At 40.7% G+C, this 8296-nt stretch overlaps 5 non-coding genes across 5 annotated transcripts; all 5 read right to left on the reverse strand.

The window, feature by feature from the left end:
- Nucleotides 1-79: 79 nt before the first annotated feature.
- On the reverse strand, nucleotides 80-152 carry trnav-cac. The gene has a single exon. It is a non-coding gene; the product is annotated as a tRNA-Val (tRNA).
- Nucleotides 153-269: 117 nt separating this feature from the next.
- trnav-uac lies at nucleotides 270-342 on the reverse strand. Its single transcript has one exon. It is a non-coding gene; the product is annotated as a tRNA-Val (tRNA).
- A 5699-nt stretch (nucleotides 343-6041) lies between these two features.
- trnav-uac lies at nucleotides 6042-6114 on the reverse strand. The gene has a single exon. It is a non-coding gene; the product is annotated as a tRNA-Val (tRNA).
- A 300-nt stretch (nucleotides 6115-6414) lies between these two features.
- On the reverse strand, nucleotides 6415-6487 carry trnav-uac. The gene has a single exon. It is a non-coding gene; the product is annotated as a tRNA-Val (tRNA).
- A 500-nt stretch (nucleotides 6488-6987) lies between these two features.
- trnav-uac lies at nucleotides 6988-7060 on the reverse strand. The gene has a single exon. It is a non-coding gene; the product is annotated as a tRNA-Val (tRNA).
- Between the last annotated feature and the right edge of the window lie 1236 nt (nucleotides 7061-8296).

Consider the following 8296-nt stretch of genomic DNA (forward strand, 5'->3'; position numbering starts at 1 on the left):
TTGCCAAGTCAAATTCTAGTAGAAGACATCTTGAGATACAGTACTTCAGATCAATGAAAGATCCCTCCAAATAAGAATTTGTTTCCACCCAGTTTCAAACTGAGGACCTTTCGCGTGTGAGGCGAACGTGATAACCACTACACTATGGAAACTCTTGGAAACTTTTCTGTTTGACATGGTAACACAGGAAGTTCAATTAAAGAATACTTCATTAGTAGAGTGAAGCTGTACTTTTGCCAAGGAAACCAACAGTCGCCCCAATAAGAATTTGTTTCCACCCAGTTTCGAACTGGGGACCTTTCGCATGTAAAGCCAACGTAATAACCACTACACTATGGAAACATCCTGATAAAAAGGTCACCTCGATTACTTTTGACAAGTCAAACTCTAGTTCTCTAGCTCTCGGTGGGTGCAAACCGTGCATTGTTAACTGCGTGTTAACCCCCTTCCATTTCCGGCGTGTTCATTGATGTAACTACTAAACTTCCAAACTCATCTATCTTAAATCTCCTTGTTACCATCTAATACTTTCTACCGGATTTACTGGCTAACATTATATCTCGTGGAACAAACTCTTGTACAAACCTCGTTGTTGCTCGAGGCTTTGATTATCGGACTCTATAACCTTTGATCGCCAAACTTTTTTCTGTCAAACTAACGCAAATCTAAGCCAGTATCAAGGGCTGCAAATAATACCGGCCAAGGAAACGATATCTAAAAGAAGAAAAGCATCAAAATTCCTAACGCTTCAAAACTAGTGACTCCAATATGTGCGAGATCTTCTCAGATTACTTTACCCGCTACCTGTGTTCGAAAGCAAGGAACTGCACGATATCGCTGTTGCTAGCCAACTAGGCAAACAAACGCTTAAAACAGTTGACACCGGGCGCAGCCCTCGCACACGATGCCTCCCCTCAGCTGTGCACCAGGCTGCATCATGCCCTTTCTCAGCGAAAAAGATAGTGGAACTCGGCCAGAATAGCGATCCTCCATCAGATTGAGAAGGATGAACAGTTCCTCGACACCATTCTCCGTAATAACGCTACCTTTACACACACAAATGCCAGATGCCCTGATTTCACTTCTGTCCCCAATACTTTAACCATGCCATGCACTAATGCAACTTCTGTCCCTGTTGCCCTCCCCGCCTCTGCTGAGAACCAAGCCTGCTCTGCTGGCCAGGCTCCACTCCACACCAGCCTGAGCCATGGCGTGAAGCAAGCATCACAAGCACGGTAGACGGTCTGGACGCACTCAGGCTCCAGCCCAACCTATAATGACTGGAAAATCATGCCATCTTGACCGAGGGATGAGGAGCCCCCTCCAGCCCCAGGACAACCATCCTGGTCCTCCTCAAAGTCGGGCTCGACCCCTCCTCCCCTCGACCTCATCAACCTCCACCCTGGTCATCGGCAGTTCCATGGTTAGAGACCTCTGTATTCCTCATCATGTAGCGGTCCCTCCTGCTGTCTACTGCTTCCCTGGTGCCAAGGTCCTTTGACATCCAGCAGAAACTCCCAAGCATCCTGGCCCGCCACACCAAGGTCAACAACATCATCGTGACACGGGCAACGAACCCACATCAGAGATAAGCAGTCAGTAGCACTGCAGGAAAACTAAAACCCTCATCACCACTCTGATGGGCACAGAAAACGCTTTTGTCATCTTCTGGGCCTCTCCCTACCTACAGAAAAGGTGCTGAGGAGATGGTCCAGACTGTTCGATCTCCACACCTGGTCAAAACGCTACTGCGCGCTCCTAAGATCCCCTATGTCAACAACTGGGGCTTGTTCTGGGAGAGGCCCAGTATGCTGAAGCTGATGGTCTCCACTCAAACCAACATGGAGCCAGGCTACTCTCTGACAACATAGCTCCACACTGATTGACATTCTGTAGAAAATATTACAGATTCAATTTACTCTGGTGGCATTGATTTGAATGGCATTATACATGTGGGATGAGTCTGAGAATGTTTTCTGCAGGGTAACATACAATACTACTACCATAGATCAAGCTGTGTCATGCAATAGCATGACTTATGCTTATAGTTCTATTCCAACGCTGATTTCTACCCAACGTAGTAAAAAAAAAAAAGACAAATTTAAAACCAGAAACCTAACAAATATTCTTTCCATACCTCAGCATATTCCTCAAAAGCCAGAGGCATTTTCAGCTAACATGGGTTTACTAAATATAGGTGCACTTACAACCAAAACCTTTTGCAATCAATGATTTTATTAGTGAAAAAAATTGGATTTTTCTGTTTCTTGTTGAAACCTGGTTGACTTCAGACAGACAAGGCTGCTTTTTGTTGAGACTTGTCCCCAAATTATAATTTCTTCCACTCAATTAGACAAGGCAAACGAGGTGGTGGAATTGCCTCCATTCTCTCAAACAAATATAGTTGCACACGAAAGTCAACTTTGGCTAATGGGCTTCCTTTGAGTATATTGCCCTCACTCTGAAGGCTGACCCAGCTGTACTTCTATTAACCTTATATCGCCCCTCCTAAACTATGGACTGGCTTTAGGCCAGTTTTTTTGAACTTATGTCGCTTCATCATCACTAGCTATGATGGATAATTGTAAATGGCTAATTTCAATATTCATGTCAATAAGACAACTGATGCTAAAGCCAGTAAGTTCCTTAATGTGTTGGACAGTTTAGAGCTAAAAGCAGCATGTTACAGGACCCACCCACAACCTTGGCAACACCCTCGATCTAGTCATTTCCAGAGGGATAGAAGTCACAGACTTATCAGTAAATGATATAAATATGTCTGATCATCATTGTGTATCTTTTAATATAGTACTACATACTCCAAAAAATTCATCCTTTAAATTGCAATCAAATCGCGATTTGACATTAGAGCAGAACAGCAGTTCATAGCTCTTATAGACTCCATAAATTTAGATATTTTACATCATCCCATTGATCAAATGGTAGAGGCTCTCAATCGTGGAATTAGGCGCTCTGCTTGACAGAGTGGCACCTTAAAGACTAAAAAAAAGGCCCTGTAGCAAACTGACACCTTGGATGAACGAAATATCCATGATCTAAAAAGATCATGTAGGAAAGCTGAGAGAACATGGAGAAAAACTAAGTTACAGGTTCACCGTGCCATTCTAAAAGAAAAAATTGCAAATTATAATAGAGCTATTCGAATGAGAGGAGGAACCACTTCTCTAAGGTAATTGCTGAAAACAGTGGAAACTCTAGGGTGTTGTTCTCACCATTGATAGGCTATTGCATCAAACACCTTTTGATACACTCAGTCAGGCATCCCTCTAAGATGTGAAGAATTTGCAGACTTCTTCAAAAAACAAAGTCATTTCTATAAGGGAGGCTATTGGTAAACAAGTAATATGTTTGATAGTACACCCAAAACAGCCCCCAAAATTAAGGTCCTTTTTAGCACTATTACTCAATCTGAGCTTGGTAAAATTATAACTCAAACCGGCTCCTCAACATGTGTTTTAGATCCAATCCCTACTACATTCCTCAAAAAAAAGTATATGATGGCTTAGCTCCTTTTTTTCTCAAGGTAATAAATACCTCATTAGAAACAGGTATATTTCCAACTGCTTTTAAAACCGCTGTTGTGAAACCTTTACTTAAAAAAAGTCAAATCTTGACCATACCAATCTGAGCAACTACAGGCCTATATCAAATCTATCGTTTTTGAGCAAAGTACTTGAAAAAAGTTGTTTGTAATCAGTTAAATACCTTCCTCAACGAAAAAACAGTATCCTTGAAAAATTCCAATCAGGTTTTAGATCAAATCACAGCACAGAAACGGCTCTAGTAAAAATAGTCAATGATCTCAGACTAGCTACCGACTCAAACAAAGTCTCAATCCTTATTCTTCTGGATTTGAGTCGTGCATTTGACACCATTGATCATAGCATCCTAATTCACTTCTTGCCGAAGTGGGTGGGTCTCTCTGATAATGCTCTAAACTGGTTTCAAACCTACATTACTGGCAGAGATTTTTATATCAGTCTAGGAGATCATGTATCTGAAAAACATGACTTGCCTTTTGGTGTGGCCCAGGGAGCTGCCTTGGTCCCCTGCTATTTTCTATATATGCTTCCATTGGGAAACGCCATAAGTCAGCATAATGTAAACTTCCACAGCTACGCAGATGATACCCAATTGTATCTTTCTGTGGAGCCAACTAACCCAGATGGCCTTTGCTCCCTCACTGCATGCCTAACTCCATTAATCAGTGGATGAGCAAAACTTTTTGAAACTAAATGATGACAAAACAGAGGTACTTCTGGTTGGACCAAAACTAAAGCTTAGATATTATTCTTAGTAATCTGGGGAACTTGGCACACCAGGTCAAACCAAAAGTAACAAGCCTCGGTGTCATCTTAGATGCAGAGTTAAGTTTTAAGCCCCATATCAGTAAAGTTACTCAGACAGCCTATTTCCACTTGAGAAACATTGCCAAAGCAAGGCCCTTTTAACTCAACAAGATGCAGAAAAACTAATTCACGCCTTTATCACTAGCAGGTTAGACTACTGCAATGCACTTTTCACTGGTCTTCCCAAAAACATCTAAAGAAATTGGCACTCATACAGAACTCTGCGGCTAGACTTTTAACTAAGACTAAGAAGAGAGAACACATCACCCCTGTGTTGGCTGAACTGCACTGGCTCCCTATTTCCTATAGAATTGATTTTAAGGTTATGTTAATTACTTACAAAGCTCTGAATGGCATAGCACCTTCATATATCTCTGAGCTTTTAATATCTTATCAACCACAAAGGAAACTTAGATCATCCAATTGTAATCTTTTAATCGCATTCCAAAGTGCTCCACAAACAAAGTGGAGAAGCTGCGTTTATCCATTATGCCCCCAAACTATGGAACACCCTGCCTCTGTACATCAAGCAGGCGAAGTTCAGTAAATATTTTAAAAAGATCTGAAAACATACCTGTACAGGAAAGCTTTAGTTAACTCATCTTATCCTGTAGACTACATTTTCAGATTATTCTACATCTGCTACTATTGGAGGGCGCAGCCAGCCAGAAGCAGATGGCTCCCCTATTAAGTCAGGTTCTGCTCAAGGTTTCTTCCTGGAATATGGGAGTTTTTCCTTGCCACAGTTGCCATATGGCGGCTTGTGGGGGTAAGAGGGTTAAGGCTGCCAGTCTTATGATGTCATTTTCTATATTTTTTGATATGTTGCTGAGTATATCATAAACAGCAAAGAAAAAGTGATTGATAATGACTGACTGACTATTATTGTGTTACATGCTTCAAATGTAAAGCACTTTGAGCTGCATTCTGTGTATGAAAGGTGCTATACAAATAAAGCTTTATTATTATTATTATTATTATAGTTGAAGACATAATAAGATAGAAATATGAAGCTCAATGCAAGATCCTTCCAAATAAGAATTTGTTTCCACCCAGTTTCAACTGGGGACCTCAGAGGTGTGAGGCTTAACGGATAACCACTACACTATGGAAACATCCTGATGAAAGTAGTCACCTCCATAACTTTTGTCAAGTCAAATTCTAGTAGAAGACATTTTGAGATGGAGTACTTCAGATAAATGCAAGATCCTTCCAAATAAGAATTTGTTTCCACCCAGTTTTCAACTGGGACCTTTCGCTGTAGGAGGCAAACGCGGATAACCACTACACTATGGAAACTCTTGGAAAGTTTTCTGTATGACATGGTAACACAGGAAGTTCAATTAAAGAATACTTCATTAGTAGAGTGAAGCTGTACTTTGGCCAAGGAAACCAACAGTCGCCCCAATAAGAATTTGTTCCACCCAGTTTCTCAACTGGGACCTTTCGCTTGTAAAAGCAAACGTGGATAACCACTACACTATGGAAACATCCTGAAGGAAGAAGTCACCTCCATGACTTTTGGCAAGTCAAATTCTATTGGAAGACATCTTGAGATACAGTACTTCAGATCAATGAAAGATCCCTTCATTAGAATAATAAAGAATACTTCATTAGTAGAGTGAAGCTGTACTTTGGCCAAGGAAACCAACAGTCGCCCCAATAAGAATTTGTTTCCACCCAGTTTCGAACTGGGGACCTTTCGCGTGTAAAGCGAACGTGATAACCACTACACTATGGAAACATCCTGATAAAAGGTCACCTCGACACTTTGACAAGTCAAACTCTAGTATGAAGACATTAATAAGATAGAAATATGAAGATAAATGCAAGATCCTTCCAAATAAGAATTTGTTTCCACCCAGTTTCGAACTGGGGACCTTTTTCCGTAGGAGGCTTAACGTGATAACCACTACACTATGGAAACTCTTGGAAAGTTTTCTGTTTGACATGGTAACACAGGAAGTTCAATTAAAGAATACTTCATTAGTAGAGTGAAGCTGTACTTTGGCCAAGGAAACCAACAGTCGCCCCAATAAGAATTTGTTTCCACCCAGTTTCGAACTGGGGACCTTTCGCGTGTAAAGCAAACGTGATAACCACTACACTATGGAAACATCCTGAAGAAAGAAGTCACCTCCATGACTTTTGGCAAGTCAAATTCTATTGGAAGACATCTTGAGATACAGTACTTCAGATCAATGAAAGATCCCTCCAAATAAGAATTTGTTTCCACCCAGTTTCGAACTGAGGACCTTTCAGAGGCTTAACTTGATAAAGGAGGCTTAACGTGATAACCACTACACTATGGAAACATCCTGATGAAATTCTTCACCTCCATAACTTTTGTACCACAAGTCAAATTCTAGTAGAAGACATTTTGAGATGGAGTACTTCAGATAAATGCAAGATCCTTCCAAATAAGAATTTGTTTCCACCCAGTTTCAAACTGGGGACCTTTCAGCGTGAGGTTAACGGATAACCACTACACTATGGAAACTCTTGGAAAGTTTTCTGTTTGACATGGTAACACAGGAAGTTCAATTAAAGAATACTTCATTAGTAGAGTGAAGCTGTACTTTGGCCAAGGAAACCAACAGTCGCCCCAATAAGAATTTGTTTCAACCCAGTTTCGAACTGGGGACCTTTCGCGTGTAAAGCAAACGTGATAACCACTACACTATGGAAACATCCTTACAAAAAGGTCACCTCGATTACTTTTGACAAGTCAAACTCTAGTTGAAGACATCATAAGATAGAAATATGAAGCTCAATGCAAGATCCTTCCAAATAAGATTTTGTTTCCACCCAGTTTTCGAACTGGGACCTTTCAAGGCAGGGAGGCTTAACGAGATAACCACTACACTATAAAAACATCCTGATGAAAGCAGTCACCTCCATAACTTTTGTCAAGTCAAATTCTAGTAGAAGACATTATGAGATGGAGTACTTCAGATAAATGCAAGATCCTTCCAAATAAGAATTTGTTTCCACCCAGTTTCAACTGGGACCTTTTCAGGAGGCAAACGATAACCACTACACTATGGAAACTCTTGGAAAGTTTTCTGTATGACATGGTAACACAGGAAGTTCAATTAAAGAATACTTCATTAGTAGAGTGAAGCTGTACTTTTGGCCAAGGAAACCAACACTAATAAGAATTTGTTTCCACCCAGTTTCAAACTGGGGACTTCAATGTAAAGCCAACGATAACCACTACACTATGGAAACATCCTGAAGAAAGAAGTCACCTCCATGACTTTTGGCAAGTCAAATTATATTGGAAGACATCTGAGATACAGTATTCAGATCAATGAAAGATCCCTCCAAATAAGAATTTGTTTCCACCCAGTTTCAACTGGGGACCTTTCGCTGGTGAGGCTTAACGGATATCCACTACACTATGAAAAACATCCTGATGAAAGTATTCACCATAACTTTTGCCAAGTCAAATTCCTAGTAGAAGACATTTTGAGATGGAGTAATTTCCAGATAAATGCAAGATCCTTCCAAATAAGAATTTGTTCCCACCCAAAGTTTTCAACTGGGGACCTTTCTCAAGCAGGAGGCTTAACGTGATAACCACTACACTATGGAAACTCTTGGAAACTTTTCTGTTTGACATGGTAACACAGGAAGTTCAATTAAAGAATACTTCATTAGTAGAGTGAATCTGCACTGGCCAAGGAAACCAACAGTCACCCCAATAAGAATTTGTTTCCACCCAGTTAACTGGGGACCTTTCGCATGTAAAAGCCAACGAATAACCACTACACTATGGAAACATCCTGATAAAAGGTCACCTCGACATTTTTGACAAGTCAAACTCTAGTTTCGATTATCAAGGAACTGCGATATCGCTGTTGCTAGCCAACTAGCAAACAAAGCCGTTTAAAAACAGTTGACACCCGGCGAGCCCTACGCCC

The sequence above is a fragment of the Alosa alosa genome, unplaced genomic scaffold, assembly GCF_017589495.1.
Source record: "Alosa alosa isolate M-15738 ecotype Scorff River unplaced genomic scaffold, AALO_Geno_1.1 AALO_1.0_unplaced_727, whole genome shotgun sequence".
Classification (NCBI taxonomy): domain Eukaryota; kingdom Metazoa; phylum Chordata; class Actinopteri; order Clupeiformes; family Clupeidae; genus Alosa; species Alosa alosa.